The sequence below is a fragment of the Perognathus longimembris genome, unplaced genomic scaffold (assembly GCF_023159225.1).
Source record: "Perognathus longimembris pacificus isolate PPM17 unplaced genomic scaffold, ASM2315922v1 HiC_scaffold_5665, whole genome shotgun sequence".
Classification (NCBI taxonomy): domain Eukaryota; kingdom Metazoa; phylum Chordata; class Mammalia; order Rodentia; family Heteromyidae; genus Perognathus; species Perognathus longimembris.
Window position 1 is genome coordinate 1 of NW_025961117.1, and position 26,751 is coordinate 26,751.

Consider the following 26,751-nt stretch of genomic DNA (forward strand, 5'->3'; position numbering starts at 1 on the left):
GAGTACACACCAACAAGCACAGACGGTACAATGACACCTTCTCTGGGCTTCAGAGGCCTCTGTGCTTGGGCCTACAAAGGCCCCAACACCCCACACCACCACCCCGTGTCTACTACACTTCTAGAAGTTTCCCACCCACTCTGCCTGCAGCTCTTCTTATCTTGGGTAGACCAGGAGGCAGCTGACTGCTAGGAAAGCCCCACCCTGGGGGGGCAGGGGGCAACCAGATCAAGGGACCCCTGGGCCTGTTAGAGCCTGATAGAGATTGCTGAATTGGGGGGGGGGGGCTTTATCAGCTGGCCCTGTGTGGTGAGGAGGCCAGGTGAGCTGGGTCCTAGGTTCTGAGTGGCGGAGATACAACATTCAACCTTTTTCTGGTTTGTTTGTTGTGGTTTTGTCAGTCCTGGGTCTTGAACTCAGGGCCTCGGCACTGTCCCTGAGTTTCTTTTGCTCAAGGCTAGCACTCTACCACTTGAGCCACAGTGCCACTTCTGGCGTTTTCTGTTTATGTGGTGCTGAGGAATCAAACCCAGGGCTTCATGCATGCTAGGCAAGCACTCTACCACTAAGCCACGTTCCCAGCCAGTAGTCAACTATGTAATGAACTGGATCATAGCATCCAGAACAGTGTGGTGACTTAGAGTAGTCTCTAGCCACAGATTTCTTAACTGCACACTAGTCACAACTTAATCCCCCTGATCCTCAGTTTTCTCAGCTCTGAAACCTCCTGTGATATAATGGCTCATGCCTGCAATCCTAGCTACTCAGGAGGCTGAGGTCCAAAGATGGTAGTTCGAATCCAGGCTGGGCAGGAAAGTCTGAGACGCTCATCTCCAATTAACCACCAGAGAACCAGAAGGAGTGCTGTGGCTTAAAGTAGTAGAGTGCTAGCTTTGAGCAAAAGAGCTCAGGGTCAGCACCCAGGCCCTGAGTTCAAGCCCCACAACCAACAAAAACCAAAGAAAAGGAAAAGCTAAGGAAGAAGGAGAGGCCCTCAGTTCAAGCCCCAGGATAGGTGTGCACACACATGGGCACACATATATTCTCTCTCTACACACACACACACACACACACACACACACACACACACACAGCTTTGTGGATAAAGGAAATTGATACTATCTTCACTGTTGATGGCTATGTGCTTCCTGGAGGACAGGCAACCTCATTCCCGGAAGAGACGAGCACCTTCCAGACGATGTAAAAACAGTGGATGGGTGTGGCTTCACCAAGCACGGTGGGGCTCAGTCTTCTGAGCAGATGAGGCCTCAGAAGTCCTGTGCATGGGGCTCTCATACCTCCAGATGCAATGAGGCCTCAACTCCAGAGATAGCACCAAACAACCTGCCATTCAGTGGAGGCTGCAGGCTCACGCCACAGGCCCATTCCTCCCCAATCAAAGAGATCTGGGAAGCTAGGCACTGGTGGCTCATGTCTATAATCATAGCTACTTAGGTGGCTGAGATCTGAGGGTCACAGTCCAAAGCTAGCCTGGGCTGGCAAATCCATGAGACTCTATCTCCAATAAACTACCAAAAAGTTGGATGTGGGGCTGTGGCTTACGGAACAGCACCCAAGCCCTGATTTCAGGTCCCAGGACCAGCACTACATTAAAAAAGAGATGTGGGCATCTTCTGGGTTGCTGCCTTTCTCTACATGTGCCTTCCTACCTGCCCCTCAAAGGCACCTTGGGAAGGCCAAACTGCTCCCATCAGCCAGCCACAGGACAAGCAAGGACTGACCAACTCTGGGCCAGCCTGATAAGGCAGGGGACACAAGACCACACACATGGACGCCCACACCCAAAGCCATGAGTCTACTGTAAGTCCAGATTGACAGGCAAAGGCCAGGAGCAACAGTGGAGACTGACTCTCAAGTCTTAGAATCTCATGTTTACAGCCTAGAATTCTGACCTGGGAAAAACCCCAGCGACTTACACTCAGGGTAATAGAGCACTAGCCTTAAACTGAAGAGGTCAGGGACAGCACCCAGGCCCTGAGTTCAAGCATCAGAACCAGCACGCGCATGTGCGCACAAATGCAGAAAGATTGAGAGGAAGAAAGGAAGAAAAAAATAGAAGGGAGAAAAAAAGAAGGGAAGAAAGAAGAAGGATGGAGGAAAAGGGAGGGAAGGAAGGAAAGAAGGAAGGAAGGAAGGAAGGAAGGAAGGAAGGAAGGAAGGAAGGAAGGAAGAAGGAAGGAAGGAAGGAAGGAAGGAAGGAAGGAAGGAAGGAAGGAAGGAAGGAAGGAAGGAAGGGAAGGAAGGAAGGAAGGAAGGAAGGAAGGAAGGAAGGAAGGAAGGAAGGAAGGAAGGAAGGAAGGGAAAGGCTTTACAGTAGTGTGTGCCGAGCATGTATGAAAGTTTGGGTTTGACTCATCTACACTACGTAAGCAGAAAAGGCTGGAAGTGGCGCTGTGGTTCAAGTGGCAGAGTGCTAGCCTTGAACAAAAAGAAGCTCAGGGACAGAGCCCAAGCCCTGAGTTCAAGCCCCACGACTGCCCCAACCCCCCCTACCCCACCCCCTGAAAAATAAAATAAAACAAGAGAGCCCCGGGCCTTGGTAATACTTCTTATCCTAGCTGAGGAGATCTCAGGAGGCTGAGAGCTAAGGATCCACATGGAAAGACAAGCAAAGGAAGGAAAGTACATGAGACTCTTAGGTCAACTCACCAGCGACAGGTTGGAAGTGGGGGCTGGGAATGTGGCTTAGCTGTGGTTAGTCTCTCCACCGCAGAGAGGCCAGGATGCGGCGCCTGCCACAGGGAGGCCGAGGGCCTGGGCCTGCAGCGCGGGAGACCTGGAGGCGCTGGACCGCAGTCCTCGGGGTTCCTGAGATGCCGCCACGCGGGTGACCGCGGCAGCCATCTCGTGCCACGCGGGTGACCGCGGCGTCCACCTCGGGCCACGCGGGTGACCGCGGCGTCCACCTCGGGCCACGCGGATGACTGTGCGAGTCCCTCGGGCCTCGCGGGTGACCGCGGCGTCCACCTCGGGCCTCGCAGGTGACCGCGGCGTCCACCTCGCGTGCTTGGCGGCGGTCCTCGGGCCCTCGCGTCCTTGACAGCGGCTGGTGCTCGAGGCCTAGGCGCAAGACCGCCACGGGGGCCGATGTCACCGGTACCGCCTGTGATTGGTCCATCCCTCGGTGTTGTCACGGGCCTGCCTGTGATTGGCCCATTTCCTCACCTGTCATTCCGAGGCCAGGCTGCAGTTGCAGAAGGCGGTTCCTTCCTCCCTTGTGGTGCTGAGCGATCCCGACTGAACTCCTGCGATCAGACAAAAGGCTGCACTGAAACCTGAGCGAGGTTGAAGCTTTCATTTGGGGGTGGGGGTGGGGGGAGGGAGGGAGGCTTGGGGTGGTGTGGGTTGGGGGGATTTCCATTATTCTGGGGGTTATACTGTGCTAAGCTGAGCTATTGTTGAAGTGATTTAGCTAAGTTTAATTAAGATTTAATACCCACCACATTGCTTTATCTAAGTTTAAGATTACATACCTACCCTACTATTTAGCTAAGTTTAAGATTTGTTACCTGGCGTATATATCCAGATAAGTCTACTTAAGATTCACGACCCAACACATTTCCCTAGCTGTCCCATCAAGAATATGGAGTTAAGTCACAGCGAATGTACCACATTCTCCTCCCAAGACGAGGAGGCCCTTACCAGCCAATACTATGTATATCACACCATTGGCTCTGGCACCTATGGGCATGTGAAGAAGGCCTGTCACCACCTCACAGACAAAGAGGTAGCAGTGAAAGTACTGCAGACAAGAGACTACCCCATACTGGTAGAAAATGAGGTGGACATTGTTAAGTCCCTGAGTCACCCCCACCTGATCAGGGTGTACCAAGTGATCCAGGGAGAGGAACACACATATTTGGTCATGGAAATGGCCACCAAGGGAAACCTACAGACCTGGATCCAAAATTCACGCTGCCTTTTTGAGAACGAAGCCAGAAAGCTTCTGCAGCAGATATTAAGTGCTGTGCAGTACTGCCATCTCAACTGGATTGCGCACCTCGACCTAAAGCCTGACAACATCCTACTGGATGAATACGGCAATGCCAAAGTCAGCGACTTTGGGTTAAGTGTAAGAGTTGCCCCAGGGCAGTTGCTCACAGAAGTCCGAGGAGCCTATGTCTTCCGTGCCCCTGAGATCTACTTGAAGCAAGCGTATGATGGCTTCAAGGTCGATGTGTGGTGTCTGGGCACAATACTTTTGTTTATGGTGACGGGACAATTCCCTTTTCAAGGAAGCAATAGCAACCAGCTACGTGAAGCAATTGTGAATGGCAGGTATGAGATACCATTTCACTTGAGTGCAAAAGGACAAAGCATCATTTCCCAGTTCTTAACTGTAAATCCAGAATACAGGCCGAATATACAACAAGTCATGGTGCACCCATGGTTGGCTCCGATTGAGGAAGGCTCCCTGTATCGGGATGAGCAACTGACCAATCACCTAGACCCCCTGGTTGTCAACATAATGTGTGACATGGGCTACACCGAGCGTCAGATCCACGAGTCAGTAACACAGAGGACATTTGATGCCGTGATGGCCACCTACCTGCTTCTACAAAGGGACTTCAAGTCAGACAGTGTCAGCTCTGCACAATTTGAACACTTGGGTACTGGAAAATACACAACTTTCACAAACCTTTCCACCTTCCCTCTAGAGGAAAGAGAGAGTTTACCTTCCCAGATTCAATCTTCACCAATGCCATCTCAGTTTCTGAGGGCCTGGGATGAGAAGCAGAGTGGCAGAAATGCCTTCCCACCTGCCATTCCCAACTGCTTCTTGCAGAGGAGTTCCAGTCCCACTATTCTCTCCCAGGTAGACCTGGAGCCTGCCCTCCACTGCTCCTCCACCCCCAAGAACTACGGGGAAATGGGTTTGCCTTCCCAGATTCAATCTTCACCATTGCCATCTCAGTTTCTGTGGGCCTGGGATGAGAAGCAGAGTGGCAGAAGTGCCTCTCCACCTGCCATTCCCCTCTGCTTCCTGCAGAGGAGCTCCATTCCCAGTATCCTCTCCCAGGTAGACCTGGAGCCTGCCCTCCACTGCACCTCCACCCCCAAGAACTACGGGGAGATGGGTTTACCTTGCCAGATTCAATCTTCACCATTGCCATCGCAGTTTCTGTGGGCCTGGGATGAGAAGCAGGGTGGCAGAAGTGCCTCCCCACCTGCCATTCCCCTCTGCTTCCTGCAGAGGAGATCCAGTCCCATGGTCCTCTCCAAGGAAGACCTGGAGCCTGCCCACCACTGCTCCTCCAACCCCAAGAACCACGTGGAGATGGGTTTACCTTCCCAGATTCAATCTTCACCATTTCCATCTCAGTTTCTCTGGGCGAGGGATGAGAAGCAGAGTGGCAGAAGTGCGTCCCCACCTGCCGTTCCCCTCTGCTTCTTGCAGAGAGCTCCAGGCCCAGTATCCTCTCCCAGGTAGACCTGGAGCCTGCCCTCCATTGCTTTTCCACCCCCAAAAACTACAGGGAGATGGGTTTACCTTGCCACATTCAATCTTCACCATTGCCATCTCAGTTTCTGTGGGCCTGGGATGAGAAGCAGAGTGGTAGAACTGCCTCCCCACCTGCCATTCCCCTCTGCTTCTTGCAGAGGAGCTCCATTCCCAGTATCCTCTCCCAGGTAGACCTGGAGCCTGCCCTACACTGCTTCTCGACCCCCAAGAACTATGGGGAAATGGGTTTACCTTCCCAGATTCAAACTTCTCCATTACCATCTCAGTTTCTGTGGGCCTGGGATGAGAATCCGTGTGGAAGAATTGTCTCCCCACCTGCCATCCCCTCTGCTTCTTGCAGAGGAGCTCCAGTCGCAGTATCCTCTCCCAGGTAGACCTGGAGCCTGCTCCATTGCTTCTCCACCCCCAAAAACTACGGGGAGATGGGATTACCTTGCCAGATTCAATCTTCACCATTGCCATCTCAGTTTCTGTGGGCCTGGGATGAGAAGCAGAGTGGCAGAAATGCCTCCCCACCTGCCAATCCCCTCTGCTTCTTGCAGAGGAGCTCCAGTCCCAGTATCCTCTCCCAGGAAGACATGGAGCCTGCCCTCCACTGCTCCTCCACCCTCAAGAACTCGGGGAGATGGGTTTACCTTCCCAGATTCAATCTGTGCCATTGCCATATCAGTTTCTGTGGGCCTGGGATGAGAAGCAGAGTGGCAGAGGTGCCTCCCCACCTGCCGTTCCCCTCTGCTTCTTACAGAGGAGCTCCAGTCCCAGTATCCTCTCCCAGGGAGACCCAGAGCCTGCCCTCCGTTGCTTTTCCACCCCTCAAAACTACGGGGAGATGGGTTTACCTTGCCAGATTCAAACTTCTCCATTGCCATCTCAGTTTCTGTGGGCCTGGGATGAGAATCCGTGTGGAAGAATTGACTCCCCGCCTGCCATTCCCCTCTGCTTCTTGCAGAGGAGCTCCGGTCCCAGTATCCTCTCCCAGGTAGGTCTGGACCCTGCCCTCCATTACTTTTCCACCCCCAAAAACTACGGGGAGATGGGTTTACCTTGCCAGATTCAATCTTCACCATTGCCATCTCAGTTTCTGTGGGCCTGGGATGAGAAGCAGAATGGCAGAAGTGCCTCCCCACCTGCCATTCCCCTCTGCTTCTTGCAGAGGAGCTCCAGTCCCAGTATCCTCTCCCAGGGAGATGCAGAGCCTGCCCTCCATTGCTTTTCCAAGCCCAAAAACTATGGGGAGATGGGTTTATCTTGCCAGATTCAAACTTCTCCATTGCCATCTCAGTTACTGTGGGCCTGGAATGAGAATCCGTGTGGAAGTGTTGTCTCCCCACCTGCCATTCCCCACCGCTTCTTGCAGAGGAGCTCCGGTCCCAGTATCCTCTCCCAGGTAGACCTGGAGCCTGCATTCCATTGTTTCTCCACCCCCAAAAATTACGGGGAGATGGGTTTACCTTGCCACATTCAATCTTCACCATTGCCATCTCAGTTTCTGTGGGCCTGGGATGAGAAGCAGAGTGGCAGACCTGCCTCCCCACCTGCCATTCCCCTCTGCTTCTTGCAGAGGAGCTCCAATACCAGTATCCTCTCACAGGTAGACCTGGAGCCTGCCCTCCATTGCTTCTACACCCCCAAAAACTACGGGGAGATGGGTTTACCTTGCCAGATTCGATCTTCACCATTGCCATCTCAGTTTCTGTGGGCCTGGGATGAGAAGCAGAGTGGCAGACCTGCCTCCCCACCTGCCATGCCCCTCTGCTTCTTGCAGAGGAGCTCCAGTCGCAGTATCCTCTCCCAGGGAGACCCAGAGCCTGCCCTCCATTGCTTTTCCACCCCCAAAAACTATGGGGAGATGGGTTTATCTTGCCAGATTCAAACTTCTCCATTGCCATCTCAGTTACTGTGGGCCTGGGATGAGAATCCGTGTGGAAGAATTGTCTCCCCACCTGCCAATCCCCTCTGCTTCTTGCAGAGGAGCTCCAGTCGCAGTATCCTCTCCCAGGTAGACCTGGAGCCTGCATTCCATTGCTTCTCCACCCCCAAAAACTACGGGGAGATGGGATTACCTTGCCAGATTCAATCTTCACCATTGCCATCTCAGTTTCTGTGGGCCTGGGATGAGAAGCAGAGTGGCAGACCTGCCTCCCCACCTGCCATGCCCCTCTGCTTCTTGCAGAGGAGCTCCAGTCGCAGTATCCTCTCCCAGGGAGACCCAGAGCCTGCCCTCCATTGCTTTTCCACCCCCAAAAACTATGGGGAGATGGGTTTATCTTGCCAGATTCAAACTTCTCCATTGCCATCTCAGTTACTGTGGGCCTGGGATGAGAATCCGTGTGGAAGAATTGTCTCCCCACCTGCCAATCCCCTCTGCTTCTTGCAGAGGAGCTCCAGTCGCAGTATCCTCTCCCAGGTAGACCTGGAGCCTGCATTCCATTGCTTCTCCACCCCCAAAAACTACGGGGAGATGGGATTACCTTGCCAGATTCAATCTTCACCATTGCCATCTCAGTTTCTGTGGGCCTGGGATGAGAAGCAGAGTGGCAGAAATGCCTCCCACCTGCCAATCCCCTCTGCTTCTTGCAGAGGAGTTCCAGTCCCAGTCTCCTCTCCAAGGAAGACATGGAGCCTGCCCTCCACTGCTCCTCCACCCTCAAGAACCTCGGGGAGATGGGTTTACCTTCCCAAATTCAATCTGTGCCATTGCCATATCAGTTTCTGTGGGCCTGGGATGAGAAGCAGAGTGGCAGATGTGCCTCCCTGCCTGCCATTCCCCTCTGCTTCTTGCAGAGGAGCTCCAGTCCCAGTGTCCTCTCCAAAGAAGACCTGGAACCTGCCCTCCACTGCTCCTCCACCCACAAGAACCTCGGGGAGATGGGTTTACCTTCCCAAATTCAATCTGTGCCATTGCCATATCAGTTTCTGTGGGCCTGGGATGAGAAGCAGAGTGGTAGAAGTGCCTCCCTGCCTGCCATTCCCCTCTGCTTCTTGCAGAGGAGCTCTAGTCCCAGTCTCCTCTCCAAGGAAGACATGGAGCCTGCCCTCCACTGCTCCTCCACCCCCAAGAACCTCGGGGAGATGGGTTTACCTTCCCAAATTCAATCTGTGCCATTGCCATATCAGTTTCTGTGTGCCTGGGATGAGAAGCAGAGTGGCAGAAGTGCCTCCCTGCCTGCCATTCCCCTCTGCTTCTTGCAGAGGAGCTCCAGTCCCAGTCTCCTCTCCAATGAAGAGCCCAAGCCTGCCCTCCACTGCTCTTCCACCCCCAAGAACCACGGGGAGATGGGTTTACCTTCCCAGATTCAATCTATGCCATTGCCATATCAGTTTCTCTTGGCCTGGGATGAGAAGCAGAGTGGCAGAAGTGCCTCCCTGCCCGCCATTCCCCTCTATTTACTGCAGAGGCGCTCCAGTCCCATGGTCCTCTCCCAGGAAGACCTGGAGACTGCCCTCCACTGCTCCTCCACCCCCAAGAGCCAGGGGGAGATGCAGCGCTGCAACGCCAAATCCCAATCCCTGCTCCCTGCATGGCTTGGATATGAGAACAGCCTCTGCAGGGTTAGCAAGAGTCAGGGCTGCAAGGAGCCTGGAATGGGGCCTAGCAGATTCTCCTGGAATGAATGTCAAATGCAGCCAGAGGAGGCTGCACAGCAACTGCCCACTGTTGTGTCCCCAGCGTGCTCAGGAAACTCCCCTGGCTGCTGTTGTTTTGGGGGCAGAAACAACACATCCGAGGAAAATGCCCTTCCCTCTGGGCAGCCTCAGGATGATTACAGAGACTCTAGACCCAGGAGAGAGCAGGGAAGAACGGGGGTGTTTGGCAGGATAGTCGCTGCCCTTTGCAGACTGTGCTGCTGTGTGCTTCCCCAGGAAGAGAACATTTCCAGGGATGGCAGAGACTGAAAGACCAAAGTCACTGAGAGCAAGATGCCCTGTCATTGACTCACACAACCCCAGTCAGGGGATTTGGAACAACAGGGGCATGCAAGGGAACCTGAGCTGGAGGCTCTGAACACTGTTAACCTCATAGAAGGCTGCTCTGATGGTCACCAATTGTCCTGCCTGAAAACACTCGACTGATTTTCTTCCCCAAAAATAAAAGAAGTGAAAGTCCTGCAAAGTCAACAGGAACATTCATCTGAAGGAAACAACTGCGATCCCACTGTCTGTGGTTGCCTGAAAACGCTGTCGGCTCCATATTCTCCATCCTTAGCACACTTAGGATGAACGCGCATAGTGCAGAGGTGTTGGGTCCCACTTTAAACCTAGCTAAATCATTCATCGCTTAAGCTTCAAGTTGTTTTTTAATTAGTTCTAATTTTACTTGTAGTGTGTATACAATTCCCTATAGCCTTCCTTTAGAAATGAACATGGTATAAATTAATTCTATAAGTGATTTTATAAGTATAATATAACCCTCCCTTCTTTAAAATCCTAAAAAAAAAATAATAAAAATTAAAAAAAAACACAAAGAGAAGCAAAGCAGCCTAGATGGCTGCTGGTGATGGGGTTGACTTGGGCGCAGCCCCTCGGGCGAGCAAGCGCCTGAGTGATGACCTCTGCTGGTGCCCACAGCCCCCTCCCGGGCCGGGTCTCTGCCCAGAGCTCAGGGAATAAGGAAGTCAGGTGGAGCCCAGCCTATCAATTCTCCCAAGGCTGCACAGCCCCAGGGGGCAGAGCACAGAGCTCCATCTCCACATAGGCTGAGAACTAAACAACCCTTCCTTCCTTCCTTCCTTTCTTTTGTTATTCCTTTCTCTTTTTTATTCCTTCTGCTTCTTTCTCCCTTCTTTTGTTCTTTGATTCTTTCTTTTCTTTTCTCCCTCTCTCTCTCTTTCTTTCTTTTGCTTTCTCTGTTTCTCTCTTTTTTTCTTTCCTGTATGTGTGTGATTTATTGCTTACAATTCTCATGGTTTTTCCCACCTGGCCAGGGTGAGAATTAAGATTCACAACCATCAGCCTACTGAGAATCTAGAATTTCAGGCAAGAACAAACATCACTCTGATAGCTAAGATCTTTCAGGGGCTTTTCTCTTCTATTACCTTCCTATTCATTCATATTATTATTATTTTTTTATTGTTGCTACAGAGTTGGGGTCTGCTAACCCTAGAGCTTATTTATGCTCAGGCCTGAAAATACTTCTTGTTTGTCTTTTTCCTTCCTTCCTTCTTTCCTTCCTTCCTTCCTTCCATCCTTCCTTCCTCCCTCCCTCCCTCCCTCCCTCTTTCCATCCCTTCCATCTTTCCATCTTCCTTTCTTTCTTTATCTCTCTCTTTCTTTCTTTCCTTCTTTCGTTCTTTTCTTAATTCCTTCTTTCCTTCCATCCTTCCTTCCTTCTTTCCTTCCTTCCTTCCTTCCTTCTTTCCTTCCTTCAGTCCTTCCTTCCTTCCTTCCTTCCTGGTGTAGTTGTGTGTTTTCCTTCTAGCAGGCTCTTCAATTTCCGACAAAGCTCAGCTTGTGACATTTTATTTATTTGAGTGGTAATCCTGCTGATCCTAAGGATGGAACTCAGGGACTGCCTGCCAATTTTCCCCAATTTCTGTATGTTATTTTGTTTTTGCTCAGTATTAGCAGGATTCACACCTTGAGCAACAGTGGAACTTCTGGCTTTTTGTTGTTGGTGGTGGTGGTTCTGTGTGTGCTGGTTGGGTCTGGTGGGTGAACCCAGACACTTGCTACATTTCCTCATTTTTTCCCTCAAAGCTAGCAGGCTCTCCAAGTTTACCCACAAGGGCATTTCTGCCATTGTGTGTATGGGGTGGTGGGGGTGGGGCGGGTTTTATGTTTTATTTTTGTTTTTATTTTATTTTATTTTGTATTTATTTTTATTTTATTTTATTGTATTGTATTTTTATTTATTTTTGTTTTTCGGTTCTTCTTGTAGGGCTTGAACTCAGGGCCTCATCACTGTCCATGAGTGGTTGCTTTTTTTTTTTTTTTTTGGCCAGTCCTGGGCCTTGGACTCAGGGCCTGAGCACTGTCCCTGGCTTCTTCCCGCTCAAGGCTAGCACTCTGCCACTTGAGCCACAGCACCACTTCTGGCCATTTTCTGTATATGTGGTGCTGGGGAATCGAACCTTGGGCCTCGTGTATCCGAGGCAGGCACTCTTGCCGCTAGGCTATATCCCCAGCCCGAGTGGTTGCTTTTTTGTTTTTGTGTCTACGCTTAAATCAAAGAAGGTGTTCAGTTAGAGCCAAAACTTGATTGTTGGAATGTGTTTGCTTTTTCTTTTCTTTTTTTAATTGAAGGCTAGCAGGCTCTCCTACTTGAGCCAGAGATCAACTTCAGTCCTTTTTCTTTTTTCTTGGTGGCTACTAGGAGAAAAGAGTCCATGGGTAGCCAAGGGCACTACACACAGGGTCCTAAAATCTGACGTTTGCAGTTTGCTAGGAGTAAAGACATGAACCACGCCCAAGAGACTGTTTATTCTTTTTCTTTCTTTCCTTTCTCTCTCTCTCTTTCTTTATTCTTTCTTTTTTTCTTTCTCTCTTTTTTTGTGGATGCTCTGGGACTTGAACTCAAGGCATGGCTACTTTGTCCCAGTTTCTTTCCCCCCTCTCCACACACAAGTTTTGCAGTCTCTACTACTTGAATCACAGCTTAACGTCTGCCTGTTTCCTTTCTTTCTTGCTCTCTTTCTCCTTTTCTTTCGTTCTTTCCTCTCTTTCTCTTTTTCTTTCATTCTCATTCTCTTTCTTGCTTTCTATTTCTCTCTTTCTCTTTCCTCTTTCTTCCTGTGTCTTTCTCTCTGTCTCTCATTTTCTCTCTCTTTTCTTTTTCTCTCTTTCCATTTTTCCTTTCTGTCTCTCTTTCTCTGTCTCTTTCTTTCTTTCTTTCTTTCTTTCTTTCTTTCTTTCTTTCTTTCTTTCTTTCTTTCTTTCTTTCTTTCTTTCTTTCTTTCTTTCTTTCCTCTCTATCTTTCTGGTGGTTAAAAAGAGATAAGTGTCCACGAGAATCCTAATGCACTTACAGTGTCCAAAAATCTGAGGATTGTGGTTTGAAGACAGCCTGGGCAGGAAAGTCCATGAGACTCATCTCAGTTAACCACCAATACACAGAGAGCAATAGAGCCTAGTCTTGAGTAGAACACCACAAGTTCAATCCCACCCCTGGCACACACAAAAACAAGCCTCATGGACTTTCCTGCCCAGGCTGGCTTCAAACCGCAATCCTCAGATTTCACCTAGAAGGAGCAGCTTACATTACAGATGTCAGTTTCTATCTTTAAAACTTTAATTGGCTCTTCTTTGCCTTCCTTTTCAGTTTTGGTTCTTGAGGTTTTTTCTTGTTAGTGCAGTTTTATGGCTTGGTACTAATGGCCTGCCCACTCTCCTTGAAGTTTCTCTCTCTCTGTCTGTTTCTCTCTCTCTCTCTCTCTGTCTATGTCTCTCTGTTTCTCTCTCTTTAGAGCAGACCTCACACCTTGAGCCATAGCTAAACATTTTTTTTTTGCCAATCATGGACCTTGAACTCAGGGCCTGAGCACTGTCCCTGGCTTCTTTTTGTTCAAGGTTAGCACTCTGCCACTTGAGCCACGGCGCCACTTCTGGTCGTTTTCTTTATATGTGGTGCTGGGGAATCGAACCCAAGGCTTCATGTATAGGAGGCAAGCACTCTTGCCACTAGGCCATATCCCCAGCCCCTGGGTTTTCTTCTTGTTTTGGGCTTTTTTGTTATTGTTCAGTAGTGAGGCTTGAACTCTGGGCCTGAGCACTGTCCCTGAGCTCTTCAGCACCAGTCTAGAGCTCTACCACTTTGAGCCACAGAGCCACTTGGGATTTTCGGGTGGTTCCTTGGAGATAAGAGTCTCATGGACTTTCCTGCTCAGGCTGGCTTTGAACCATGATCCTCAGATCTCAGCCTCCAGAGTTAGCTTGGATTACAGACTTGAGCCACTTCTGCATGGCTGGTTTTTCTTTATTTTTTTCTTTCTTTCCTTTTCCTCTGTCTCTGTCTTTTTCTCTCTCTGTCTCTCTGTCTTTCTCTTTTGGTTTCTCTCTCTCTTTTTATTTTATTTGTGGAAGCTCTGGGGCTTGAACTCAGGGTACGGTTACTTTGTTTCAGTTTCTTCCCCGCCCCCACAAGGTTAACAGGCTCTACTACTTCAGTCACAGCTTAACTTCTGTCTGTGCTTTTTGTTTTTCTTGGTGGTTAATAGGAGATAAGAGTTCCATGGAAAGCTAGGGTGCCACACACAGGCTTGAAATCTGAGTAATGCGGTTCAAAGCCAGCCTGGGCAGAAAAGTCCATGAGATTCTTATCTCTAAGCACCAACAAGACAGAAAGTAGTAGAGCTTTACTCTTGTGCAAAGCACCCTAATTTCAAGCCCACCCCAGGTACTCACTAAAAAATGTCTCATATAATTTCCTGCTCTGGCTGGCTTCGAACCATAATCCTCAGATTTCAGCGACTTGAGCAGGTAAGATTACAGGTTTAAGCCATAATTTTAAAATGTTTAAATGGCTGTCTTTTATCATCTTCCTTTTCATCTATTTATCTATTTTATCCTCCTCCTCCTCCTCCTCCTCCTCCTCCTCCTCCTCCTCCTCCTCCTCCTCCCCCCCCTCCTCCTCCTCCCCCCCCTCCTCCTCCTCCTCTTCCTCCTCCTCCTCCTCCTCCTCTGGCCTGATGTTAGAACATAGTCACTTACCGTCAGTTTCTTTCTTCTTTTTTTGGCATTGTTTTGGAATTTGAAACTAGCAGACTCTACAACTTGAGCCTCAGATTAACCACTGTTTTGTTTTTGTTCTTTTGCTAGGACTTGAAATCATTACCTCACCACTTTTCAAGAGCTGGTGACTTTGTTTCCCTTTTGTTCTTATGCTTAATTCAAAGAAATGTACAAGTCCAGCTTCAATTGGATTGCTGGGATGCTTTGTTACTTTTTTTTATTTTTTTTAATACAGGGCTAGCAGGCTCCACTCCTTGAGCCACAGCTTCACTTCTGCCTGTCTGCCTGTCTTGGTTTCTTTCTTTCTTTCCTTTCTTTCTCTTTCTTTGGTTGTGTCTTTTCTATTTTTCTCATTCTCTTTCTGCTTTCTTCCTGTCTCTTTCTCTCTCACATTCTGTCTTTCTCTTTCTCTTTCCTCTTTGTGTCTCTTTCTGTTTCCTTTCTTTCTTTCCCTCCCTCCCTTTTCCTTCTCTCTCTCTCTTTTTTTTTTTTTTTGGCCAGTCCTGGGCCTTGGACTCGGCCTGAGCACTGTCCCTGGCTTCTTCCCGCTCAAGGCTAGCACTCTGCCACCTGAGCCACAGCGCCGCCTCTGGCTGTTTTCTGTATATGTGGTGGTGGGGAATCGAACCTAGGGCCTCGTGTATCCAAGGCAGTCACTGTTGCCACTAGGCTATATCCCCAGCCCTCTCTTTCTCTTTCTTTTATGGAAGCTCTGTGGCTTGAATTCAGAGCATGGCTACTTTGTCTTAGTTTCTCTTTTCCCACCACAAGGCTAGCAGGCTCTACTACTTGAGTCACAGCTCCACTTCTGCCTGTTTGCCTTTCTTTCTTTCTCTTTTTCTTTCTCTCTTTCTATTTCTCTCTTGTTACTCTCTCTTCCTGTCTCTTTTTCCCTGTCTCTCACTTTCTCTCTCTTTTCTTTCTCTCTTTCTCTTTCTATTTCTCTCTTTCCTCTTTCTGTCTGTCTTTGTGTCTCTTTCTCTCTTTCTTCTTTCTCTTACTCGTTCTTTCTTCCTTATTTATGCTCAGGCCTGAACATGCTTCTTGTTTTTCTTTATCCTTCCTTCCTCCCTCCCTGCCTCCCTCCCTCCCTCCCTCCTTCTCTCTTTCTTTCTTTCTTTCCATCCTTCCTTCCTTCCTTCCTTCTTTCCTTCCCTCCCTCCCTCCCTCCCTCTCTCCTTCCTTCCTTCCTTCCTTCCTTCCTTCCTTCCTTCCTTCCTTCCTTCCTTCCTTCCTTCCTTCCTTCTTTCTTGGTGTAGTTGTATGTTTTTCTTCTAGCAGGCTCTACAATTTCAGCCAAAGATCGGCTTGTGACTTTTTTTTTTTCTAAGGATGGAACTCAGGGACTGCCTGCCAATTTATCCCGATTTTTGTATACTTTTCTGTATTTGCTCAGGGTTAGCAGGGTTCACACCTTGTCCCAAAGTGGAACTTCTGGCCTTTTGTTGTTGGTGGTGGTGATTCTGTGTGTGCTGGTTGGGTCTGGTGGGTGAACCCAGGTACTACATTTACTCATTATTTCCCTCAAAGCTAGCAGGCTCTCCAAGTTTACCCACAAGGGCATTTCTGCCGTTGTGTGTATGGGGTGGCGAGGGTGGGACCGGTTTCATGTTTTATTATTATTTTTGTTTTTCGGTTCTTCTTGTAGGGCTTGAACTTAGGGCCTCATCACTGTCCATGAGTGGTTGCTTTTTGTTTTTGTGTCTAGGCTTAAATCAAAGACAGTGTATAGTTAGAGCCAAAACTTCATTTTTGGAATGTGTTTGCTTATTCGTTTCTTTTCCTTTCTTTTTTTAATTGAAGGCTAGCAGGCTCTCCTACTTGAGCCAGAGATCAACTTCAGTCCTTTTTCTTTTTTCTTGGTGGCTACTAGGAGAAAAGAGTCCACGGGTAGCCAAGGGCACTACACACAGGTCCTAAAATCTGAGGATTGCATTTTGCTTGAGGTACAGACATGAGCCACGCCCACGAGACTGTTTTTTCTTTTTTTTTTTTTGCCTACTCTCTCTCTCTTTCTTACTATCTTTCTTTCTCTCTCTCTTTTTTTGTGAAAGCTGTGGGGCTTGAACTCAGAGCATGGCTACTTTGTCTCAGTTTCATTTTTACCCCCACCAGTCGATCAGGCTCTACTACTTGAGTCACAGCTCAACTTCTGACTGTTTGCCTTACTTTCTTACTCTCCTTTCTCTCTTTCTTGATTTCTTTCTTCTCTTTCTCTTTTTCATTCGTTCCGTTTCACTCTCTTACTTTCTTTTTATTTCTCTTTCTATTTCCTCTTTCTTCCTGTCTCTTCCTTTCTGTCTCTCTATTTCTCACTCTTTGCTTTATCACTTTCTATTTCTCTCTTTCCTTCTTTACTCTTTGTCCATCTGCCTCTCTTTCCCTTCCTTCCTTCCTTACTTCTTTCCTTCCTTCCTTCCATTTTTCTTTCTTTCTTTCTTCTTTCTGTCTTTCTTTCTTTCTTTCTTCTCTCTCTTTCTATCTGGTGGTTGATAGAAGATAAGAGTCCATGAAAAGCCTAGGTCACTTACACAGAGTCCACAAATCTGAGAATTGCAGTTTGAAGCCAGCCTGGGCAGGAAAGTCCATGAGACTCATCTCAATTATCCACCAAGAGACACAGAGAAGTAGAGCCTAGTCGTGAGTACATCACCACAAGTTCAATCCCACCCCTGGCACACACAACAATGAGTCTCAAGGACTTTCCAGCCCAGGCTGGCTTCAAACCATGATCTTCAGATTTCACCAGCAAGGAGCAGCTTACATTACAGATGTAAGTCTCTATCTTTAAAACTTCAATTTGCTCTTCTTTGCCTTCCTTTACAGTTTTTGTTCTTGAGGTTTTTAATTGTTAGTGCAGTTTTATGGTTTTTACTAAGTGCCTAGCCACACTCCTTGAAGTTTCTCTTTCTCTGTCTGCCTGTCTGTCTCTGTGTGTCTCTGTCTTTCCCTGTTACTCTCTCTTTAGAGCAGACCTCACACCTTGAGCCATAGCTGAACATTTTTTGGCCAGTCCTGGATCTTGAACTCAGGGCCTGAATAGTGTCCCTTTCTTCTTTTTGCTGAAGGCGAGTACTCCTTCACTTGTGCCACAGCTCTGTCTTTCCCTGTTACTCTCTCTTTAGAGCAGACCTCAAACCTTGAGCCATAGCTGAACATTTTTTGGCCAGTCCTGGAGCTTGAACTCAGGGCCTGTATAGTGTCCCTTTCTTCTTTTTGCTGAAGGCGAGTACTCCTTCACTTGTGCCACAGCACCACTTTGGCTTTTTCTATATATGTGATGCTGGGGAATTGAACCCAGGGCTTCATGTATAAGAGGCAAGCACTCTACTTCTAGGCCGTATGCCCAGAACATCAACTTTTGTTTCCTTTTTAATTGTATTGTTGGATGTTCTAGGTCTTGAACTCAGGCCATAGCCACTTTGTCAGACTTAACGTGTGTGTGTGCGTGTGTGTGTGTCTGTGTATGTGTGTTACTCTCAGGGCTAGTAGGCTCTCCTCCTCAGGCTCAACTTCTGCCAGGTTTATTTTTGTGTGTGTTTGCTTTTGGTAGATGAGTCCCAGGTGTAGTGATGGACACTACAGAGAGGCTTGAAATCTGCCGATTGGAATTGGAGGCAAGCCTGGACCAGTAAGTCTATGAGACTCATCTCAATTAACCACCAATAGACATCAAGTAGTAGAGTTGTATCCTTGAGGAAAACACCTCAAGTTCAAGCCCACCCCTGGCACAGACGAAGATAAGTCTCATGGACTTTCCTCCCTTAGCTGGCTTTGAACCATGATCCTCAGATTTCACCCACTATAAGCAGCTTAGATTACAGGTGTGAGTCTCAATTTTCAAATCTGTAATTGGCTCATGTGCCTTCCTGTTAATTTCTTCTTCTTTGTGTTGTTTGTTGTTGTTCCTGCAGGTTTTATGGCTTATTACTAAAGGCCTGGCCACTCTCCCTGAAGTTCTTTGTTCTCTGTCTTTGTAGAGCAGGATTTACACCTTGAGCCACCGCTCAAATTCTGTTTTTTCTTCTTGTGTGTTTGTCTGTGTGTGTGTGTGTGTGTGTGTGTGTAAGTGCTAGGATTTTAACTCAGTGCATAGCCACTCAGCCTTAGTATTTTTGTATTTGTGTTCCTCATTGCTGGCAGGCTCTAGTTTTTCTTTAGCCAAAAGTAGGGAATTCAGGGATTTTTATGGTAGTTAATAGGAGACAACAGTCCAGGGAAGCCCAGGCACTACCGAGAGTAGAAATCTGAGGACCGGGGTTTGAAACCAGCCTGGGCAGGATAGTCCATGAGAATCTTATGGCAAAAAGTAAAACCATCAAGAGGCAGGAAGTTGTGGAGTTCTAACCATGAGCAAAACACAGCAATTCCAAGCCCAAGACCTGTTCTAATTAAAACAAAACTCAGGGCATGGCTACTTTGTCTCAGTTTCTTTTTTACCCCCACAAGTCTAGCAGGCTCTACAACTTGAGTCACAGCTCAACTTCTGACTACTTTCTTTCTCTCCTTTCTCTCTTTCTTTATTTCTTTCTTGTCTTTTTTCTTTTTCAAGCGTTCCATTTTTCTCTCTTACTTTCTTTTTATTTTGCTTTCTCTTTCCTCTTTCTGCCTGTCTCTTTCTGCCTCTCAATTTCTCTCTCTTCTTCTTTACCTCTTTCTATTTCTCTCTTTCCTTCTTTACTGTTTGTTCGTGTGTCTCTGTTTCCCTTCCTTCCTTCCTTCCTTCCTTAATTCCTTATTTCCCTTCCTTCCTTCCTTCCTTTCTTTCTTTCTTTCCTTCTTCCTTTTTTTCTTTCTTCCTTTCTTCTCTCTCTTTCTTTGTTTCTTTTCTTCTTTTCCTCTCTGTCATTCTGGTGGTTGCTAGGAGATAAGAGTCCATGAGAAGCCTAGGGCACTTACACATTGTCCACAAAACTGAGGATTGCGGTTTGAAGCCAGCCTGGGCAGGAAAGTCCATGAGACTCATCTCAATTAACCACCAAGAGACAGAGAGAAGTAGAGCCTAGTCTTGAGTAAAACACCACAAGTTCAATCCCACCCCTGGCACACACAACAATGAGTCTCATGGACTTTCCTGCCCAGGGCTGGCTTCAAACCGTGATCCTCAGATTTCACCAGCAAGGAACAGCTTACATTACAGATGTAAGTCTCCATCTTTAAAACTTCAATTGGCTCTTCTTTGCCTTCCTTTTCAGTTTTTGTTCTTGAGGTTTTGTATTGTTAGTGCAGTTTTATGGTTTTTACTAAGGGCCTAACCACTCTCCTTGAAGTTTCTCTTTCTCTGCCTGTCTCTGTCTTTCCCTGTTACTCTCTCTTTAGAGCAGACCTCACACCTTGAGCCATAGCTGAACATTTTTTTGGCCAGTCTGGAGCTTGAACTCAGGGCCTGTATAGTGTCCCTTTCTTCTTTTTGCTGAAGGCGAGTACTCCTCCACATGTGCTACAGCACCATGTTGGCTTTTTCTATATGTGATGCTGGGGAATTGAACCCAGGGCTTCATGTATAAGAGGCAAGCACTGTACTACTAGGCCGTATGCCCAGAATATCAACTTTTGTTTCCTTTTTAATTGTATTGTTGGATGTTCTAGGGCTTGAGCACAGGCCATAGCCACTTTGTCAGTCTTAACGTGTGTGTGTGTGCGTGTGTGTGTGTCTGTGTATGTGTGTTTCTCTCAGGGCTAGTAGGCTCTCCTCCTCAGGCTCAACTTCTGCCAGGTTTATTTTTGTGTGTGTTTGCTTTTGGTAGAGGAGTCCCAGGTGTAGTGATGGACACTACAGAGAGGCTTGAAATCTGAGGATTGGAATTGGAGGCAAGCCTGGACCGGTAAGTCCATGAAACTCATCTCAATTAACCACCAATAGAAATCAAATAATAGAGTTGTATCCTTGAGGAAAACCACCTCAAGTTCAAGCCCACCCCTGGCACAGACGAACATGAGTCTCATGTACTTTCCTCCCTTGGCTGGCTTTGAACCATGATCCTCAGACTTCACCCACTATAAGCAGCTTAGATTACAGGTGTGAGTCTCAATTTTCAAATCTGTAATTGGCTCATGTGCCTTCCTGTTAATTTCTTCTTCTTCTTTTTGTTGTTTGTTGTTGTTCCTGCAGGTTTTATGGCTTATTACTAAAGGCCTGGCCACTCTCCCTGAAGTTCTTTGTTCTCTGTCTTTGTAGAGCAGGTTTTACACCTTGAGCCACAGCTCAACTTCTGTTTTTTCTTCTTGTGTGTGTGTGTGTGTGTGTGTGTGTGTGTGTAACTTCTAGGATTTGAACTCAGTGCATAGCCACTCGGCCTTAGTATCTTTTTATTTGTGGTCCTCATTGCTGGCAGGCTCTAGTTTTTCTTTAGCCAAAAGTAGGGAATTCAGGGATTTTTATGGTAGTTAATAGGAGACAACAGTCCAGGGGAAGCCCAGGCCACTACCGAGAGTAGAAATCTGAGGACCGGGGTTTGAAACCAGCCTGGGCAGGATAGTCCATGAGAATCTTATGGCAAAAAGTAAAACCATCAAGAGGCAGGAAGTTGTGGAGTTCTAACAATGAGCAAAACACAGCAATTCCAAGCCCAAGACCTGTTCTAATTAAAACAAAACTCAGGGCATGGCTACTTTGTCTCAGTTTCTTTTTTACCCCCCACAAGTCTAGCAGGCTCTACAACTTGAGTCACAGCTCAACTTCTGTCTACTTTCTTTCTCTCCTTTCTCTCTTTCTTTATTTCTTTCTTGTCTTTTTCTTTTTCAAGCGTTTCCATTTTTCTCTCTTACTTTCTTTTTATTTTGCTTTCTCTTTCCTCTTTCTGCCTGTCTCTTTCTGCCTCTCAATTTCTCTCTCTTTTCTTTACCTCTTTCTATTTCTCTCTTTCTTCTTTACTCTTTGTCCGTGTGTCTCTGTTTCCCTTCCTTCCTTCCTTCCTTCCTTCCTTCCTTCCTTAATTCCTTAATTCCTTCCTTCCTTCCTTCCTTCCTTTCTTTCTTTCCTTCTTCCTGTTTTTCTTTCTTCCTTTCTTCTCTCTCTTTCTTTGTTTCTTTTCTTCTTTTCCTCTCTGTCATTCTGGTGGTTGCTAGGAGATAAGAGTCCCATGAGAAGCCTAGGGCACTTACACATTGTCCACAAAACTGAGGATTGCGGTTTGAAGCCAGCCTGGGCAGGAAAGTCCATGAGACTCATCTCAATTAACCACCAAGAGACAGAGAGAAGTAGAGCCTAGTCTTGAGTAAAACACCACAAGTTCAATCCCACCCCTGGCACACACAACTATGAGTCTCATGGACTTTCCTGCCCAGGCTGGCTTCAAACCGTGATCCTCAGATTTCACCAGCAAGGAACAGCTTACATTACAGATGTAAGTCTCTATCTTTAAAACTTCAATTGGCTCTTCTTTGCCTTCCTTTTCAGTTTTTGTTCTTGAGGTTTTGTATTGTTAGTGCAGTTTTATGGTTTTTACTAAGGGCCTAACCACTCTCCTTGAAGTTTCTCTTTCTCTGCCTGTCTCTGTCTTTCCCTGTTACTCTCTCTTTAGAGCAGACCTCACACCTTGAGCCATAGCTGAACATTTTTTTGGCCAGTCCTGGAGCTTGAACTCAGGGCCTGTATAGTGTCCCTTTCTTCTTTTTGCTGAAGGCGAGTACTCCTCCACATGTGCTACAGCACCATGTTGGCTTTTTCTATATATGTGATGCTGGGGAATTGAACCCAGGGCTTCATGTATAAGAGGCAAGCACTGTACTACTAGGCCGTATGCCCAGAATATCAACTTTTGTTTCCTTTTTAATTGTATTGTTGGATGTTCTAGGGCTTGAGCACAGGCCATAGCCACTTTGTCAGTCTTAACGTGTGTGTGTGTGCGTGTGTGTGTGTCTGTGTATGTGTGTTTCTCTCAGGGCTAGTAGGCTCTCCTCCTCAGGCTCAACTTCTGCCAGGTTTATTTTTGTGTGTGTTTGCTTTTGGTAGAGGAGTCCCAGGTGTAGTGATGGACACTACAGAGAGGCTTGAAATCTGAGGATTGGAATTGGAGGCAAGCCTGGACCGGTAAGTCCATGAGACTCATCTCAATTAACCACCAATAGAAATCAAGTAATAGAGTTGTATCCTTGAGGAAAACACCTCAAGTTCAAGCCCACCCCTGGCACAGACGAACATGAGTCTCATGTACTTTCCTCCCTTGGCTGGCTTTGAACCATGATCCTCAGACTTCACCCACTATAAGCAGCTTAGATTACAGGTGTGAGTCTCAATTTTCAAATCTGTAATTGGCTCATGTGCCTTCCTGTTAATTTCTTCTTCTTCTTTTTGTTGTTTGTTGTTGTTCCTGCAGGTTTTATGGCTTATTACTAAAGGCCTGGCCACTCTCCCTGAAGTTCTTTGTTCTCTGTCTTTGTAGAGCAGGTTTTACACCTTGAGCCACAGCTCAACTTCTGTTTTTTCTTCTTGTGTGTGTTTGTGTGTGTGTGTGTGTGTGTGTGTGTGTGTGTGTGTGTGTGTAACTTCTAGGATTTGAACTCAGTGCATAGCCACTCGGCCTTAGTATTTTTGTATTTGTGGTCCTCATTGCTGGCAGGCTCTAGTTTTTCTTTAGCCAAAAGTAGGGAATTCAGGTATTTTTATGGTAGTTAATAGGAGACAACAGCCCAGGGGAAGCCCAGGCCACTACCGAGAGTAGAAATCTGAGGACCGGGGTTTGAAACCAGCCTGGGCAGGATAGTCCATGAGAATCTTATGGCAAAAAGTAAAACCATCAAGAGGCAGGAAGTTGTGGAATTCTAACAATGAGCAAAACACAGCAATTCCAAGCCCAAGACCTGTTCTAATTAAAACAAAACTCAGGGCATGGCTACTTAGTCTCAGTTTCTTTTTTACCCCCACAAGTCTAGCAGGCTCTACAACTTGAGTCACAGCTCAACTTCTGACTACTTTCTTTCTCTCCTTTCTCTCTTTCTTTATTTCTTTCTTGTCTTTTTCTTTTTCAAGCGTTCCATTTTTCTCTCTTACTTTCTTTTTATTTTGCTTTCTCTTTCCTCTTTCTGCCTGTCTCTTTCTGCCTCTCAATTTCTCTCTCTTTTCTTTACCTCTTTCTATTTCTCTCTTTCCTTCTTTACTCTTTGTCCGTGTGTCTCTGTTTCCCTTCCTTCCTTCCTTCCTTCCTTCCTTCCTTCCTTAATTCCTTAATTCCTTCCTTCCTTCCTTCCGTTCTTTCTTTCTTTCCTTCTTCCTGTTTTTCTTTCTTCCTTTCTTCTCTCTCTTTCTTTGTTTCTTTTCTTCTTTTCCTCTCTGTCATTCTGGTGGTTGCTAGGAGATAAGAGTCCATGAGAAGCCTAGGGCACTTACACATTGTCCACAAAACTGAGGATTGCGGTTTGAAGCCAGCCTGGGCAGGAAAGTCCATGAGACTCATCTCAATTAACCACCAAGAGACAGAGAGAAGTAGAGCCTAGTCTTGAGTAAAACACCACAAGTTCAATCCCACCCCTGGCACACACAACAATGAGTCTCATGGACTTTCCTGCCCAGGCTGGCTTCAAACCGTGATCCTCAGATTTCACCAGCAAGGAACAGCTTACATTACAGATGTAAGTCTCTATCTTTAAAACTTCAATTGGCTCTTCTTTGCCTTCCTTTTCAGTTTTTGTTCTTGAGGTTTTGTATTGTTAGTGCAGTTTTATGGTTTTTACTAAGGGCCTAACCACTCTCCTTGAAGTTTCTCTTTCTCTGCCTGTCTCTGTCTTTCCCTGTTACTCTCTCTTTAGAGCAGACCTCACACCTTGAGCCATAGCTGAACATTTTTTTGGCCAGTCCTGGAGCTTGAACTCAGGGCCTGTATAGTGTCCCTTTCTTCTTTTTGCTGAAGGCGAGTACTCCTCCACATGTGCTACAGCACCATGTTGGCTTTTTCTATATATGTGATGCTGGGGAATTGAACCCAGGGCTTCATGTATAAGAGGCAAGCACTGTACTACTAGGCCGTATGCCCAGAATATCAACTTTTGTTTCCTTTTTAATTGTATTGTTGGATGTTCTAGGGCTTGAGCACAGGCCATAGCCACTTTGTCAGTCTTAACGTGTGTGTGTGTGCGTGTGTGTGTGTCTGTGTATGTGTGTTTCTCTCAGGGCTAGTAGGCTCTCCTCCTCAGGCTCAACTTCTGCCAGGTTTATTTTTGTGTGTGTTTGCTTTTGGTAGAGGAGTCCCAGGTGTAGTGATGGACACTACAGAGAGGCTTGAAATCTGAGGATTGGAATTGGAGGCAAGCCTGGACCGGTAAGTCCATGAGACTCATCTCAATTAACCACCAATAGAAATCAAGTAATAGAGTTGTATCCTTGAGGAAAACACCTCAAGTTCAAGCCCACCCCTGGCACAGACGAACATGAGTCTCATGTACTTTCCTCCCTTGGCTGGCTTTGAACCATGATCCTCAGACTTCACCCACTATAAGCAGCTTAGATTACAGGTGTGAGTCTCAATTTTCAAATCTGTAATTGGCTCATGTGCCTTCCTGTTAATTTCTTCTTCTTCTTTTTGTTGTTTGTTGTTGTTCCTGCAGGTTTTATGGCTTATTACTAAAGGTCTGGCCACTCTCCCTGAAGTTCTTTGTTCTCTGTCTTTGTAGAGCAGGTTTTACACCTTGAGCCACAGCTCAACTTCTGTTTTTTCTTCTTGTGTGTGTTTGTCTGTGTGTGTGTGTGTGTGTGTGTGTGTGTGTGTGTGTGTGTGTGTAACTTCTAGGATTTGAACTCAGTGCATAGCCACTCGGCCTTAGTATCTTTTTATTTGTGGTCCTCATTGCTGGCAGGCTCTAGTTTTTCTTTAGCCAAAAGTAGGGAATTCAGGGATTTTTATGGTAGTTAATAGGAGACAACAGTCCAGGGGAAGCCCAGGGCACTACCGAGAGTAGAAATCTGAGGACCGGGGTTTGAAACCAGCCTGGGCAGGATAGTCCATGAGAATCTTATGGCAAAAAGTAAAACCATCAAGAGGCAGGAAGTTGTGGAGTTCTAACCATGAGCAAAACACAGCAATTCCAAGCCCAAGACCTGTTCTAATTAAAACAAAACTCAGGGCATGGCTACTTTGTCTCAGTTTCTTTTTTACCCCCACAAGTCTAGCAGGCTCTACTACTTGAGTCACAGCTCAACTTCTGACTACTTTCTTTCTCTCCTTTCTCTCTTTCTTTATTTCTTTCTTGTCTTTTTCTTTTTCAAGCGTTCCATTTTTCTCTCTTACTTTCTTTTTATTTTGCTTTCTCTTTCCTCTTTCTGCCTGTCTCTTTCTGCCTCTCAATTTCTCTCTCTTTTCTTTACCTCTTTCTATTTCTCTTTCCTTCTTTACTCTTTGTCCGTGTGTCTCTGTTTCCCTTCCTTCCTTCCTTCCTTCCTTTCTTAATTCCTTCCTTCCTTCCTTTCTTTCTTTCTTTCCTTCTTCCTTTTTTCTTTCTTCCTTTCTTCTCTCTCTTTCTTTGTTTCTTTTCTTCTTTTCCTCTCTGTCATTCTGGTGGTTGCTAGGAGATAAGAGTCCATGAGAAGCCTAGGGCACTTACACATTGTCCACAAAACTGAGGATTGCGGTTTGAAGCCAGCCTGGGCAGGAAAGTCCATGAGACTCATCTCAATTAACCACCAAGAGACAGAGAGAAGTAGAGCCTAGTCTTGAGTAAAACACCACAAGTTCAATCCCACCCCTGGCACACACAACAATGAGTCTCATGGGCTTTCCTGCCCAGGCTGGCTTCAAACCGTGATCCTCAGATTTCACCAGCAAGGAACAGCTTACATTACAGATGTAAGTCTCTATCTTTAAAACTTCAATTGGCTCTTCTTTGCCTTCCTTTTCAGTTTTTGTTCTTGAGGTTTTGTATTGTTAGTGCAGTTTTATGGTTTTTACTAAGGGCCTAACCACTCTCCTTGAAGTTTCTCTTTCTCTGCCTGTCTCTGTCTTTCCCTGTTACTCTCTCTTTAGAGCAGACCTCACACCTTGAGCCATAGCTGAACATTTTTTTGGCCAGTCCTGGAGCTTGAACTCAGGGCCTGTATAGTGTCCCTTTCTTCTTTTTGCTGAAGGCGAGTACTCCTCCACATGTGCTACAGCACCATGTTGGCTTTTTCTATATATGTGATGCTGGGGAATTGAACCCAGGGCTTCATGTATAAGAGGCAAGCACTGTACTACTAGGCCGTATGCCCAGAATATCAACTTTTGTTTCCTTTTTAATTGTATTGTTGGATGTTCTAGGGCTTGAGCACAGGCCATAGCCACTTTGTCAGTCTTAACGTGTGTGTGTGTGCGTGTGTGTGTGTCTGTGTATGTGTGTTTCTCTCAGGGCTAGTAGGCTCTCCTCCTCAGGCTCAACTTCTGCCAGGTTTATTTTTGTGTGTGTTTGCTTTTGGTAGAGGAGTCCCAGGTGTAGTGATGGACACTACAGAGAGGCTTGAAATCTGAGGATTGGAATTGGAGGCAAGCCTGGACCGGTAAGTCCATGAGACTCATCTCAATTAACCACCAATAGAAATCAAGTAATAGAGTTGTATCCTTGAGGAAAACACCTCAAGTTCAAGCCCACCCCTGGCACAGACGAACATGAGTCTCATGTACTTTCCTCCCTTG